Source organism: Rhincodon typus, chromosome 6, assembly GCF_021869965.1.
Source record: "Rhincodon typus isolate 14 chromosome 6, sRhiTyp1.1, whole genome shotgun sequence".
Classification (NCBI taxonomy): domain Eukaryota; kingdom Metazoa; phylum Chordata; class Chondrichthyes; order Orectolobiformes; family Rhincodontidae; genus Rhincodon; species Rhincodon typus.
In genome coordinates this window covers 100,413,163-100,430,371 of record NC_063337.1, presented here as the reverse complement: position 1 = coordinate 100,430,371, position 17,209 = coordinate 100,413,163, and positions in this window count along the sequence as shown.

Sequence of the window (17,209 nt, the reverse complement as noted above, 5' to 3'; positions counted from 1 at the left end):
TCAGGTGTTAACCTCTTTTTGCTGGTAAGCATTATTACTTCTGTGATTTAAAGCTTTTTTCTGTTTGTTGCACATTCTCTGGACATTTACCACTTTGCTTTTATAGAAATCATGTTGGTATGATAAAGATAGACATTGTTTCTGTTTATGTGAAATTTGTAACTTCACATCTGGAACAGTTAATTCTAGCATTAATGGATTTAAAGACATTTTGTATTGGTATATCATGTGACATTTTACTGTTTTTGGTACCTTAGCAAGTTGATAAAGTCTAATGGTCTTCTTGAGCTTGTTTGGTTCCTGTAAAAACTATGAGGGGCATGGATAGGGTGATTATCCAAGGACTTGGGTAGAGGAGTCCAAAACTACAGGACATAGGTTGAAAGTTAGAGGGACAAGATTTGAAAAGGACCCGAGAGATAATTTTCTCATGCAGAGGGTGGTGCATGTGTGGAATGAGCTGCCAGATGAAGTGGTGGAGGTGACTACAACTGAAACAGTTAAAAGACATCTGGATGGGTACATGAATAGAAAGGGTTCAGAGGGATATGGACCAAACGCTGGCAAATGGGATTAAGTCAGTTTGAGAACCGAAAGGTCTGTTTACACGCTGTAATTACATGATGATTCTATTAACTTCTATAGTTTTAAGATTTCAGCATTCAACACCATCTGGAGAATCTTTTTCAATGTCAGATCCTCTTTTGATTCTTACTTACCTGAAAGAGATGATTAGTCAATTTCAACAATAATTTTGCCTTGAATTAATTTTGTAAATCACAAAATTTTGATAATTTGTGAAGATCATTAATAAAGTTGTCTGCAGGTCCTGTTGGGAAATTGTATTCTTCTACTAAATCTTGTGTTCACCATTGTATGATTAGTATTTGATGTAAAGTAACTGTCATATGCTTTTATAATATTCTCAATGACATCCATCTCTTCTCATATTTTGTCATTTTAAAACAATCTACAGACCAAAGAAATATGTTTACTTTTCCTTCTCAATGTTTCTGTTGCAATCCTTAAGCACTTCTGCATGCATTAACTGTCTCTACGGTAAAGTCCAGATTAGTTCCCTGTCTGAAATATTTGTGATTTTAAATCTGCTTGGAGGGTACAATCTCTTTTCCTATTGTATTTAATTGTTGTGTTTATCTATTTAGATTAGTCACTTGAGCTTTTTTTGCAGGAATGTTTTAAATCTTTGTAGAAAAGGTGAAGTTACCATCTTCCTACTGAACCACCAAGACTGCTCTCTCATTAGAGACAGACAGAGATGACTGGTGTTGGTTTAAGCTGAGTGTCACCGTGCCTCAAGTGAGGGGAAAGGTTGAAAAGGAGATTCTTCCTGGTAACCAGTGCTGTAACTGAACCCACATGGTACAGTGGCTCAGTGGTTAGCACTGCTGTCTCACAGCGCCAGGGACTTGAGTTTGATTCCACCCTCAGGTCTGTGTGGAGTTTCCACATTCTGCCTGAGTTTCCTCTGGTTTCCCTCCACTGTCCAAAGATGTGCAGGCTAGTTGGATTAGCCATAGAAAATATGGGAATGTGGTGGTTCAATGATAGAATTTGATGGGCTGAATGACATGCTTCCACACTGTAGAGATTTTATGCTAGTAGCACAAAATAGCCAAACCCCATAATGGGTTAAATGAGATTAGACTTATTATCACGTGTACAAAAAATACAGCGAAAAGCGTTTTTTCACGTTATATGCAAATTATCGCCATGCGCTGGCATCACCTTGAAACACCAAACGTAATGCAAGATTTTACAGCAATAGAGTTCATCTTTCTCTCTTCTTCTTGTTGCTCTTCTGCTGCACCTCCAGTTCCTGCTTGACATGGACCGAGTCTCTGAAACGGGCTCCTGGGATTCTGTAACTGGCTCCTGGGATCTCGGTTAAGGGACTCTGCCACTGCCACAATCATGACTGCCATGTCCGAGCTGGAGTCATGGCCCCAGGGATGCACGGGTTCCCTACCTCCTGTTTCCCATCCGATGCATCCCCTGATGATGCCTCCAGTTATCGGGTGTCAGGGTCCTCTTCCGTCCTTTTCACCAACGTTACCTGCTCCTTCAGGTGCCTGGGCCAAGCCGTAGACTTGGAGCCTCAGCTCAGCCTGCAAGTCTGAGCCGGGGAGTGTCAGCCCGGGGCATGCTCCGGCTCGCTGGGAGGCCCTGGGCTGGGGTGGAGTGGTGTCTGTCTCATCCTTGCATTGCTGCCACTGCCTATGGTCCAGATGCCTCCTCCTTCCCACGCCACCCTACAGACAGAATTGCTAGGACTTTGGTCTGCGTCCTTACAACAGGGATATTCACTGATGAAATCCAATGTAAGACAGGATGGACCATAGCGTATCGTTGTGAATGGGTGGCTAACGCGATGGATTAAAAATCCATCGGGGTTACCCCCTGGCATTGGATTCAAATCCTGCTGTTTGCAATCCTCACCTTACTGAAGCAAGTTCCTGCCCAGCTGCTGGCTGAATCAAACACTTCAGTATTTTATTGTGGCTTTTTCGAGGAAATTTGCAACATTCAGGGAACAGGGAAATCTAAACAGGGAGTTAGTGAAAGCCAGGCTCACACAGCTCTGGCATAACACCTTCTTTCTAGAGATGTAGGTGGATTTGTTGCTCAATGTTTTAAATTGTACAATCACTTCAATTAGATTAAATATTAAAACTTCAGCTTTTTTTTTAATTTTTGTAATTACTGTCTTTAATTAGTTGATAGTGAAGATGAATTGCTAATAACATTTAGTCATTAAGAAGCTTTTTTAATGAAAATATTTTACTTCTATCTTCTCATTTCTGTTTTCAGAAAATTTCCTTAATTTTTATGAATTAAAGTTGAAACATTATTAAATGTTTCATAATTATCTTGTGCTTGAAGTGTAAAATTATGTTTAAGCATTTAAGGACTGCTGAAATGCTTTAAAATAACAAACTACAGTACTTTTATTTCCCCTGAAGATAGAGGAAAGATTGTTAATTTGGACTATTTTCCCCTTCTGGGTACTCAGGGATTATCAATAATGCTGGCCCAGCCCTCGATGCCTTCATCCCTTGAATTATAAAACAAAAATATTACATTTTCACCAGTCATCATCTGGGATGCCTTGAGTAGATTTCCACTGTTGCCAGTTTTTATTTAGGCAATATGTTTTCTGAAACATAATTTATTCATAAAAATATCTTTACATAGTCACTAAAGCAGTTTGGTTCTGTACAGTAGTATATGGAGAAACAAACAATCATTGGAGCTTGACTCAATCTATTTCTTGGCACTAGTTTAAGTTACTGATACCAAATGTTGTAGACTGCCCACAGAAAGTCTTCAGCAGGGAATAGGATCCACTTTGATTCACAGGATTGGTTGATTACATGTTACTTAATGACTTATTGCATTATATCTAAAATACGCAAAAGTCTTTGGAAAGACCTTATGCTATATTTAAGAATAAGTACACATTACTGTTACTGATGTATTCTGGTGCACAACTTAGAGACAACTGAATGACTGGAACACTTGAACATTTTGCTTGGCTCCTCTCAGGATCTGTCCTTTATATTCTGATAGGTGGAGCTTCTCCTATGGTGTTAGTTCTGAGGAAGGGTCACCGGACCCGAAACGTTAATTCTGTTTTCTCCTCCACAGATGGTGCCAGACCTGCTGAGCTTTTCCAGCAACTTTGTTTTTGTTAGTTAACCCTATCAGGTACTGTCTTAATGAACACGATAGAGAGCTGTAGAGATGTAAATAAAGGTTTGTTACAGTTCTTCATGAGTAGAAGAGGCTTACTTAGAGATGGTCAGAAATCACTCGACACCAGGTCATAGTTCAACAGGTTTATTTGAAAACACAAGCTTTCGGAGCCTCACTCCTCCTTCAGGTGTCAGGAGTCCACCCCAGTCCAACACCGGCGGCTCCACATCATTACTTAAAGATAAGGAAGAAACAATCTCACAGAAAGTGTAAGTTCAGATAACCCAAGGTACTCCAGATTGGTATATTAACTTGCAGGATAAATCACAAAATAAAATATTATTGCACCAGACGTGACATATTTATCTCATCCTTGTCTACAACGGCTATGCAGATTTACAGAATTTGTCTGTAATTCTTCATCTTTTACTTCCTTTTCTTTCTCTTCTGTTTGGTTCGCTTCTTCTCCCTCTTTTCCCTTGAAATTCCTCGTGTGATAGTTTACGGGAAGGTAGCGAGTTTTTGGAAAGCAATACCAGTCTGCAGGGCCAGTCTGGTGGCCAAGATTTGTCACCAAAACATTATTTTTTAATTGCCTTTACTAAATATATTGCCTTAAATTTAACAAGGCTCTCGTACAGTTACATTTAAAAAAGACTTTGCAAATCGCATTGGAAATGAGAACTGATAACAGACAACATTGTTGGGTTACTTGAGACCTAATTGATTCTCTGCTGTGGTTGGGCTTTTCATAATGCTTTTTTTCATAATGTAACTTCAAATGAGGGAAGCCATTTGATGCAATAATTTTTCCATCTAGAGATATTCACTTTCCTGTACGAGTATCCAAGTATTCCTCAAACAATTCCTGCCCACACTGTCTGACAGTTTATTCAGCATTTTCTTTGTCACTTCTGTAATCAGGAAATATCTTTTGAGATATTAAATCTCTTTCTTTTACAGTTACTCCAAGGTAACAACATAATCATTCCTTCAGTGTATTGAGATAAAATGTACTTTTTATCTGTGAATGGCTGATCCACTTACAGCTAGTTTACTTTCTTAATAGGCATGCCAACAGTCTGGCCTTGTTTACCCTTCTAATTTAGATTTTATTTAGATCATGTTGAAGTAGATTGAATCAATTCCATTTGAACGTGATGTCTGTTTACAGAAAAAAAACAGTAATCTTAGGCATATGAGTTAGTCATTTCAAGTAGTCCTGTGCACAATAGGAATGCAAGCTCACATACACAAGAGGATTATGACAAATGCAAAGCACCTTCCAGAATGATGGGAAATTAAATTCAGAGTGACATGTGTACTTAGCTCTAGTGATCAAATTTGGATCAAATAAAGATTAGGCTCAGCGAAATTCTAGAACATAATTGTATTTCAGAATCAACTCTGATTGCATTGATCTGTAGCTCACAGTATTTGTCAGAATATAATTCGGACCCTACTCTCAAAGTTATTATTTTTGCCAATTTGCTGTTTGCTCAAGATTATTCCCCCTTTTCTGTCATTTTGAACAGAAATGACTATTATAAGCATTTAGACACTTGACTAATCTGCTGACAAGGTTCTGAAACAGGTATTAAAAATTACAGCAAAACCAAAATGCTGCATAAGTTGTACATCTAAAACAGGAAAAGCAAAATGCTGTAATGACTCAGCATTGTCAGGAAGCATCTGTGGTGAGAGAAGCAGATGGCCCTAAATTTGGAAGGATGTGGAAGTGGTGTCGACTATCTGGTAATTAGTGTCAGAAATGAGGATGTGGAGCTTTTGTCAATCTTCACAGGAATTCATTGAAATAAAACTTACAGGAGTTTCACTCGACGGCTGGGCAGGAATACTACCTTGTCTGCAGAACCCTATTACTGGGGACTAGTATGGGGACCACTTGTAATGCAGCGGACCACTAATCCAAAAAAACAGGAAATGTTTTGAGGAAACAAGGTGTAGAGCTGGATGAACAAAGCAGGCCTAGCAGCATCAGATGAGCAGGAAGGCTGACGTTTCGGGCCTAGACCCTTCAGAAATGTTTTGAGGACTTGGGTTCGAGTTCTGCTGAGGCAGATGGTAGAATGTGAATTCAATAAAAATCTGGAATTAAGCGTCTGTTATTGCTCACAAAACCATTGTCAACTGTTGGGGAAAAACCCATCTGCTTTCACTAATGTCTTTTGGGGAAGGAAACTGTTGTCCTCACCAGGTCTGGCCTACATGTGACTTCACACCCATAACAATGTGGTTGATTCTTAACTGCCCTCTGAGCAATTAGAGATGGGCACTAAATCCTGGTCCAGACAATGATGCCCACATCCCATGAATGAGTAACAAACAAAGCAATGTCCCAAACTCTGAGCAAAGAGGCCTGAGGTCAAGTCCCACCTGCTTCAGAGGTGTGTAATATCATGGTTGAATAGCTTGATTAGAAAAGACCAATAACTGGGAACCCATTAAATTTTGAATATCAGTTTGCTTGTTCCTCACTTGACCCTTCCCTGCCTGTCTTGGGACAAAGATTAAAATCCACATCCATTTCAGTTTGATGACCAGAGTTAGAAAAATTTATTAAATAATTTAAAACAATCTGAAAGCTTGCTTAGAAAACAAGAAAATAAGCTGTAATTCATCAATTTAATTGGATTGTCAGGCATTGCACTATACAGTGTTACTATTAATTCAAGGTGATTTGGCTCAAAAGAAACCTGTATTACTCAGTAATTTGAGTTGATCAATTTACTTAAGAGTTTTGTGGGTCTCCCAGCATTTCCTCACTACTACATTGAATTTGTCTTTAATTAAGCCAGAACTCTGTTGCGGTGCTAATATTTAGCAGCTAGCCTTGATATGATGCTTTGTAGAGCTAAATTTGATCGAATTGCTCTGAGTCCAGGTGAGTTTTTGAACCTTGAGTTGGTCAATAAAAGCTGCACCCTTACGGGAAGTGTAATCTAAATTTTGCTTGATAACTTGTGCGGCATGGCCTCACAACGCCAGCGACCCAGGTTTGATTCCAGCCTTGGGTGACTGTGTGGAGTTTGCACATTCTCCTTGTGTCTGCGTGGGCTTCCTCTGGGTGCTCCAGTTTCCTCCCACAGTCCAAAAATGTGCAGGTTAGGTGGCTTGGCCATGCTAAATAGTCCATAGAGTCCAGGGATGTGCAGGCTAGGTGCATTAGCCATGGGAAATATGGGGTTAAGAGGATAGAATAGGGGGCTGGGTCTGGGTGGGATGCTCTTCAGAGGGTTGGTGCAGATAGATGGGCTGAATGGCCTGCATCCACAATGTAGGATTTCTTACTTTCATTAAATTGTTTCCTGACCCAATGGCATCTGGCATGATTGGCACACATGCAGTTGATCCCATTCATGATTGCATCCCAGACTAGGAGATAGAATTGCCTTTTTAGGCGAATTGAGCAAAGATTATACCAAAAATTCCTTTCAAATGAAGAGTTAGGTTTTTTTCTCGGTTTTCTGCTCAAATTTGTATTTATTTCATCAAATGTGAACTAACGTGAACGAGCAGACATTTAATATATAATCCTTTTCTAAAGAAAAAAATTACTTTAAAAATATTTGTTGATATATTCAAGAGTGCAGTTTTTAAAAAATAATCTCAGCTGAAAACAGATTTCTCACAGAACATTAGCATTTTTTGCCAGGCAACCCTGAAACTAGGTGTATGAAAATGACCATTTAAAAAATGCAGCACAATTTTTGTTATAGTGGGATACGATAGTCTATATCTTGGCAAATGTTTGAAATTTCAACAACAAGCCTTTAAACTATTCCTATAAGTCACTTTGCTTGCAAATGATTCTGCTAAATGCTTAAAGTCTCCTAACGTTCTACAAATGAATCTGATTATTTGATCCTGGCATGGCCTTCTCATGATTTTCTTTTTATTTAACCGCACACAAAAGATCACAGAAATTCAACTTGTGCTGAACATAATTTAGGTTTAAAATTTTGCAATCTTTGGTACGTATAAATGCTAATGTCTGGTGAAAAATGCCTCAAGAAGATAAGGCAAAGGAGCAGAAACTCAACTTTCTTTCTTGTGGATTGTAGTGTGTTTACTGGGGTTGATTATTGAAAGAAACTTTAAGTTCCAAATTCTTTATCATTGCTTTCACTTAGTGACAAATCACTAGGAACCCAACATGGGAATTTCACTCTGATGTGATTGTGATATTGACCCAAATCTTCTGATCTGGGTCTGAATCTCTCCTTCTGATGCAGATCAGACAAAATGTTGCCCACAATTTCTCAGGCACAATTTCTGATGTCGGATCCTTCTCAGCAGACACAGTGCAACATCAAAATATCAGAGTGAATTTTCACAGGCATCATGTTCCTTTTTCATGTGATATTCCAGTAAGTAAACAAAGATTTAAGGTCCCAAAGCCCCCTTGACAAGCCACTTTGTGAAGGTAAGTGTGTTAAGACAAGTGGGAGAAGGTATGTTATATCAGATGGGTGGGAACAATGGAGAGCCGGGTGGTTGGTTGGGGGAGGGGTGAGGTGAGGTAATCATGCATCAGGAGAGGGAGCGTCAGGCACCTGGGGGTGTCAGATATCTGTAGGAGGGGTGATCAATGCGTGATCCATGACAGGTATCTGGAGAAAGTGAGACAACAAGGTGTAGAGCTGGATGAACACAGCAGGCCAAGCAGCATTAGAGGAGCAGGAAAGCTGATGTTTCGGCTCTAGACCCTTCTTCAGAAATGGGGGAGGGTAAGGTGATTCTGAAATAAATAGGGAGAAAGGGGGAGGCGGATAGAAGATGGATAAAGGAGAAGATAGGTGGAGAGGAGACAGACAGGTCAAGGAGGTGCAGTTGGAGCCAGTAAAGGTGAGTGTAGGTGGGGAGTTAGGGAGGGGATAGGTCAGTCCAGGGAGGACGGACAGGTCAAGGAGGCAGGATGAGGCTAGTAGGTAGGAAATGGGGGTGGGGCTGGAGAAGGTGTTTTGTGTGTGTGGGTAAGGAAGGGTCAGGTGTTGTGGTGGATGAGGGTTTCAGTGTGAGTTATTGACTCGTTTGGGAGAGTTGTGAAAGGGGGATGGGCGGGGAGGGGGGAGTCACGGAATGGCACACAGTGCTTTTATATTCAGTTGCCCCAGGAAATAAAGCAGGTTATTCTCCTTCTAGTAATGAAGTAGTCATGAAGTCTTGCTCCAGTTGTATAAGAGCTTGGATAGGCTGCGCCTGGGGGCAATTGTGTGCAGTTTTGGTCTTCTTATTTCAGGAAAAACTATCATTACCACAGAGGGATTGCAATGAAGCTTCACTAGATTTGTTCCCAGCATAGCAGCACTGAAATAACTCTGTAGAGGCCAGTGTGCTGTCACCAAGTCACCCTTTATTTACACGTGCAGAGTGCTTGACATCAATCCAGCTCCCTCAGAGCCAGCTCTCAGAGTGAGTAGAACCTCTGACTCTCCATTTTATATCTGTCAGCCAGGGCTCCCTGATTGGACCAGATTAACAGCTCCAATCAGGGAACTCATTTTCTATGAGGCCATCTGGCTGACCTCGTTACAATCACTATAAGCACTGTCCTATGAAGAGAAATTGGGCAAACTGGGCCTGCATTCTCCAGATTTTCAAAGACATAGATGATCTCAATGAAACATGCCAAAATATTTGAACAAATAGACAGGGTAGATGTTGGTAAGATATAGATCTGAGATGAGGGAAAGTTGTTTAGCTCAAAGGGTTGCGAATCTTTGGAATTCTGTACCCCAGAAAGCTGTGGAAGCTCAGCTTTTGATAGTATTTGAAGAAAAGGTTGCTCATTTTTTTGATTATTTATGCTGTATAGTGTTATGGGGGATAGAGTGTGTCAAAGTTTGATCAGCCATAATTGTATTAAATGGCAGAGCAAGCTCAACAGGCTGAATGGCCTACTCCAGTTTCTATGGTCCTAGCATTCCCTAGGTAACTATTCAGCTAAGCGAGTCCAGAACCCTTCAAATTCTCCAAATTTGACAAAGATTGGAGAACTCTTTCAGAGGATTTTGGACTGAGGGTAATTATTTCTTAGAAGGTTAGATTTCCCCTGGCAGTTCTTGTGCGGTCATTGAGTTGGGACTTCCCAGGGATTCCATGGTGCATCTTACAGCCTTTGTCTTCAACTATCCAGAAACCAGAAGATCTGGGTCATTTTTTTCAAAAATAGAAACTATCAAGAGATGTTTGGAAGTCGTTGCTGAAGAGTAAACTAGGTAAGCTGGCATGATTTTGAGCTGTTACTTTCACTTGGGGTAAAATCCTATATTAGTGACAGTTTTGGGTCACAGTACTGTTCTCTAAAATATTACAGCCACTGAGTTTCAAATTCACGATCTCTTGACAAAAGCTATCTCTTTTTAATTCAATTGTTTGTTTAAGAATATTTTCTGCTGCAAACCACATGAGCTAGGACATCAACCATGTCTTATTGCTTTCAGAAACAAATCAAAGAACTTTGATGGCCCATTAATAAGTTTAAAATGTAAATCTACAGAGTCATGTGCCTAAAAGTCTGATTGTTTACTGGGGATGTGAGATTCTGGGGAATTCTTGTTTTAGAATAACATGACATGACGTAAATACGAGTGATCTAAAGCCAAGTTTGCTTTATTTCAGTTACTTCAATTCCAGTTTATATTATACAACAGCAATGAACTTTTTAAAAGGGGAAAAGCAACTTCATATAATTTTTACTGTTCTTGCATGCAAAGCATTTTGTTTTTGAAAATAGCATATGGCAGACAAATAGTTGGAGCTGTATAGGAATATTGATAGAAGATGCCTTTTATTTAATACCTAGCATTTGATACGGTGAAACATTGAGCTTCCTCCAATTCCTGGGGTATTTAATTCAGTCATTCCTTGATTGAATGTGCATCTGATCCATTTAAATAAAAATGAGCCTACAAGGCCTTCTTTATGCCCTTACAATCAAACAGAATATTGAAATACAGATTTGAGTGGCCATATCTGTTTGCTAACTGTCACTGCAGTAGAAAGAAATGTATATGGCCTTGGTATTAGCTCCCATACAAAGATCGAGAGAGGGTGGGGTGGGAAACAGTTAGAAATTTATATACAGGGAGCATAAGTAATATGAATGCAGACATTGTTTTTAGTCTTATGTGTGGAGAGGGTTCTTTACATAATTATTACCATCTTTATACTAGCTGATAGGGTCTAAAGTTTTATGGTCTCCCACATCCATCAGATACAAGTATCCCACTGTATGTCATTGCAGACTTTGAGGATGGACCTTCACAATCTGCCTGTCTGGACTGGTGCTCCCTGCACCATTCTGACTCAAAAACAGGAATGTTAGCTCGAAGTGCAAAGCCCACTCGATTACAACAGCGACTGAACTTCACAGATAATTAATTGGCTGTAAAAGTCAGAGGACAGGATAAAGCACTACGTAAATGCAAATTCTTTCTCGAGTCTTGATATAAGTACCAACCTGCCTGTTTCAGATAGACCTGCCCAACACCTGATAAGATGCATACAATTATGTTCAGTATTGGTTTGTGGAACTGTAACAAATGAATGAAAATGTCAGTACTTTTCAGCCCAAACTCTTTTGTATACATCAAAATATTTTATAGAGATATCCACTTTCATAACAAGACATGGTCATGAACTTTGGCATATTAACTTGTGTAAAGTACTGAAAACAATTGTTCTTCGTCGTGAGAGTTACTTCAAAGACCTCAAGTTTTGTGTCTTCTAATGTCAAAACAAGTCTTGAACACTCACGTTGTTAAAGCATTTAGAGACAAGATACATGGTGAAAATTACAAGCCTCCTTTACCAGGATTAAGCAGACATCATTGTGGTGACACTGATGTGCTATATTCTAAATGTAGGCATTGTGAAATAATGGCACAGGAAATGAAAGAATTTGAGCATCAAAACTGAATATTTTAAGTTTTTAATAGAATTTTGATACACACCAACACAACCATTGTACTTGTGATCTAAATATGAAGTAATGGTTTCTTCAAATTGGGAATTCGGGTCAAACACAAAGAGCAAATTACAATCCTATTACAGCTGCTGGGATAGATTTTTGGTTAAAAGAAAGGCTATGAAAGCTTGCTGGGTATCGATCTGTGGATTCAATTTATTCCAGATATAGTTTTCTTTTTCTTTTGTCAGTGTTAAATCCAAAACAAGGTTAAGTTGATTGTCTCTAACAAATTGCAATTTTATCTTGTAAGATGAATCTTTGGAAAGTTAAATAACATCAACAAGAAGTGAATTTCAAACTATAATGGCAACATTACATATTGTAAAGCATTCTGAAAAATATCTTCATTTTTAAGCTACTGATAAGAAGACGAATGAATTGTAAAGTGGAATTAGAAAAAAAAACAGCTCTGAAACCAATCCAAAATGTTGACATAACTTGTCATTTCACACGCTGACTGATTCATAGACCTCAACTTTAATTCTCCTCACAGAGCTGAAAAAGAATGAGGACAGTTGGACTGAGAGAATCCTAGTGTTAAATTAATTTTCTAAGCAGGCAGGGTGCTACTTAAATATCTGCAGCTTCACCCATCTGTTATGTATCCTGGACCCTTAGAATCAGGGTGAGCCAAGTGTTCTTTGAGCCCATACATAGCCTTGGGTCTCCTTTGATTTTACTAACAGCACGGTGTCCTCTGGAGTAACTGTGTCTTATTTTCTACTTAGGCCCTGAGGCACTAAAACTCAACACTGAGTCCCATGAAAGGCAGAAGAACCACGGATGCTGTAAATCAGAAACAAAAATATAAATTGCTGGAAAAGCTCAGCAGATCTGGTAGCATCTGTGGAGCGAAATCAGAGTTAATGTTTTGGGTCGAGTGACCCTTCCTCAGAACTGAGTAACATGGCTTCAGTTCCACAATGCCACGATTTCTGTACTCCATTTTTCATATCTCGCTCAATCTCCCCTGGCCATGTCTCGCTTGTCTCTTGACTGAAAAACAACAAATGCAGGAGATCACAGCGGGTCAGACAACATCTGTGGAGAAAGATCAAGCTAACATTTTGAGTCTAGATGAGTCTTGGCTTTACCGTTATTGGGGCAGATGCATTTTCTCCTTTTCACAGGTAACATTTATACCTACTTTCCATATGGATTGTCCCTTTACCACTATTATCACTGCCTTCGTATTTTGCTCTGGACGCACTGACCATCTGTTCCATATCCTCCTCCTGCCCCTCTGTCACGAGCAAATTTTCCAGCTCCTTTCAGTTCCAAAGAAGAGTTAACATGCACTCAAATTAACTCTAATTCTCTTTCTACAGACACTCCCAGACCTGCTGAATTTGTCCAGCACTATGTACTTATTTTAGATTTCCAGCATTGGCTGCATTTTGCCTTTATTGCAGCACAGTGTCCCTAATTTTCCCTTTTCATCACTTATTTAATTGTTGGGAACTGATCCTTCAGGTCCATAGTGGCTGTCTGCTGTTGACCTCTCACTCGCTTTTCCAGGGTCTGGATCTGGCCAGGTTCAAAAACCTCTTGGAAATGTAGCCTCACCATCCAAGTTCATTTTTATTCATTCATAGGATGTGGGCATTCCTGGCTAGACCAGCATTTATTGCCCATGTCCAATTTTCCTTGAGAATGTGATAATGAATTGCCTTCTGGAACTGCCGCATTGTGCAAAAGAAAGTTGAACACAGTGCACCCAGCTGTTGATTTGCCATGTAACCATTTTGTCCTGCGTGCATAGATCAATTTCACCGGCTATCAGCCATTAATTCACCAGGAAGTAATCAGAGAAGGACCTAACTGCACGAGATGCACAAACAATCATAAATATTTAATATGCTTCTTCTGTTTTAAATATGATTGTGTTCAAAAAATTATTTGCCTGTGCGGTTAATTACAATAGTTTAATCATAGTGAAGATGGTAGAAAGGGAGATGCAAGTGAGTGTATGACAAGAAATCTTGCAGTGTGTACGGTAGCCAGTAGCAACCTCACCTGTTGAAATTAAACCATGTTCTCAGGCAACATTTAAAATGATCATAAAGCTCAATCTCAATTGCATCACTGTTAGAATTTGTCGAGACATGGAGTCCTTTACTGATAAACCTCTTACCTGATCTCCTGTGTGACTGACGCACCTTTTTTTCCACAAAAGGCTGGAATTTGTGGTATTGACAGGAACTCACCACCATGACTGAAAGAGAGTTGGCTGGGAGGGGTGTGTGGATGAGTGGTGGAGGCAAGATCACTTTAGCATTCACCAGGGCCTGGAGTCACATTTATCCAGCGGAGGCTAATTGCTTCCCTTGATTAAGGTTAGCTGTTTATCCCCAAGAGCCAATGGCCAATGAGAAGGCCAACAGATTGGCAACACCAGTGGGAGCAATGTTCATCATTTGGGTTACATAATGAAAAGGGGCAGGAGTTGGCCATACTTTTATCAATAAGGTAGATTGATTCCTGGGTACCAAGGCCAGTCAAAAGAGTCTTGGTAAGTATTGAGTGATGGAAGGGTTAGTGATGATAAGCAACATTCTTACCCTGGTGATGGGTTGGAGTGAGGGCAGCTCTCCAGAGCTAATGAGTGCCCATGGGGAAACAGCCCCAAGTCTTGCTAGGAGGCTGCCAGATTTCACCTGGTAGCCTGTCCACATCTTGGAAAGCACTTGAGAGACTTTCTTGGGCTGTTGGATGGAAGGGCTGCCTATCAACATTTTCAACAAGCTTGCATGGTGATGTGAGCACAATGAGCAGGCACCTCCCAAATTCCTGCACCATACCTTCCAAACATCCCACCTCCCAGCCTGTCAAAAAAAGACTTGGTAAAATACAGATCAAAGAGTATGGTATTGTACAGTATGCATCCACTGAAATTAGAGACTGTTGTTCAGTAAGGTATATGGATCAAGGTGAGAAAATGGGGTTCAAATACAGATCAGACATAATAAGCAGAGCTGGGCTGAGAAGGTAAGTGGTTCTCCCTCCTTCCTAGGTTTCTGTAATGTGTGAGTAGAATGAACAACTTTTTATGTAGATATCATCATTAAGGTGATGAATGTCAAGTAATGTGTTGCCGGGTATGGAATGTTTGAGTTATAAAGAAAGGCTGGATAGGCTGGGACTTTTTTTCACTGGAATGTAGGAGGTTGAGAGGAGACATTATAGAAGTTTATAAAATAATGAGGGATATAGATAGAATTAATGGTGGTTAGCTTTTACCTAGAATGGGGGATTTCAAGACGAGGGGGCACATTTTTAAGATGAGAGGAGAAAAATTTTAAAAAGGCATGAGGGGCAAATTTTTTGCACAGGGGATGTTCACATGCGGAATGAACTTCCTGAGGTATGTGGGTACAATTACAACATTTAAAAGATATTTGGATAAGTACATGAATAGGAAAGGTTTGGAGGGATATGGGCCAGGAACAGGCAAGGGGGACTAGTCTAGTTTAGGATTATGTTCAGCATGGATTGGTTGGGCTGAAGGGTCTGTTTCCGTGCTGTTTGACTCTGTACATGTGTTATAGAAATCTACAATGTTTGTCTGTATATGTCATAAAAACTTTTGTTGAGCAAAAGTTATGGGGGAGGCGATGGCCTCGTGGTATTCTCACTGGGCTATTAATCCAGAGACCTAGATAATGTTCTGGACACCCTGGTTTGAATCCCACCACAGCAGATGGTGAATTTTTAATTCAGTAAAAAAACTGGAATTAAGAGTTTAATGATGACCATGAAACCATTGTCGGTTGTCAGGAAAAACCCATCAGTTTCACTCATGTCCTTTAGGGAAGGAAATCTTCCATCTTTACCTGGTCAGGCCTATATATGGCTCCAGACACATAGCAATGTGGTTAACTCTTAACTGTCCTCTGGTCAATTTGGGGTGGACAATAAGCGTTGGCCTAGCCAGTGACACCCACATCCCGTGAATGAATTAAGATAAAAACAAAATATACTCAACAACTGACCGAACATTTGTGGTTGAGGCTATTTAATATTTACTTTTAATTTTCAATTCAATTGTATACAATAATTACCAGATATTCTATTTTGTTTTATAGATTCAAATGCTTTATTAGGAGGGGTGAAGAGGTGCATTTTAAAGACGGCCTTAAAAGACCAGAGCCAGAGAAGTGAAAGGAGGGATTTTCAGAATGTGAACATCTGACAGTATGGCTGCCTAAAGGCACAGTGCTTTCTGTGAACTGAAGGGAGTGGGGTCAAAGCACAGACCTCAGTTGTAGGGATGCAGTGTTCTCAGAGGGTTGGAGAGGCAGAAGATTGGTGAAATGGAAAAGGATGTGACAACAAAAGGATATAAATTTTAAATTTGTTGATACCAGGGAGCTTGGAGCCAAATGAGGTCAGACAGCGCAAGGATGACACATGGACTTGGTTCACCTTGGATATGAGCAGCACAGTTTTGCATGATTTGGAAGTTTATGGAGGGTGGAGGAGAAGCTGAGAATGAAAATGTTGGAGTAATTGAATCTAGTGGTGGCAATAACTATGATATCTAAATATCATTTTTACGCCTCTGAAGGGACTAAGTACGGGTGTCTTTAGACATGAAGGAAGTTATTACTGTTCTCATGGACAATTTATAACTGAACTTTCCAAGCTACCTAATAGACTTGTCAGGTAAGTGACATTTTAAAACCACTCTTCGATTGTTAAACATGCTCCTTAAACCTCAGGGGCCAGACTGCATGGTAATATCATAGAAGTCTTGGCAGATGACTGCACTAAAGCTCTTGGCAGTCAAGAAGGTTGATAATGTCTTATGGTCTCCTCTGAAAGTAATATCATGCATCAGCGTGGAATAGAGTTTTTGCAGTCGTCTCATGGGACACTATAAGTATGAAGTGTCTGTCTGAATGGATTGAAAAAATACAGGGTATTGAATAAAATCTTAGCCTTCATCATCCCTGCTGATTTCAAGGTGAAATTTTGAAATGACCCTTTCTTACTGAGAAAATACTAAAATGCAGAAATTATAAATTCAAAGAATCATCCATCATTGTGATTTGAACTAGCACAAGCAATTAACTAAATGATGCCTGTGAATAAGAAAATTTGTCTGCCTTGTTGTTCCTCAAAGCAAGAAAACCAAAGGCCTCAGTGCAAATACATTTATTAATTAAGGGAGAAGCTGAGTGTAATTTTCTCCTGAGACAGTAGGAACTGCAGATGCTGGAGAATCCGAGACAACAAGGTGCAGGGCTGGATGAACACAGCAGGCCAAGCAGCATCATAGGAGCAGAGAGGCTGACGTTTCGGGCCTAGACCCTTCATCAGAAAAGGGGGAGGGGAAGGGGGTTTTGAAATAAATAGGGAGAGAGTGGGAGGCGGATAGAAGAGGGATAGAGGAGAGGATAGGTGGAGAGGAAACAAACAGGTCGAAGAGGCGGGGATGGGGCCAGGAAAGGGTGAGTGTAGGTAGGGAGTTAGGAAGGGGATAGGTCAGTCCAG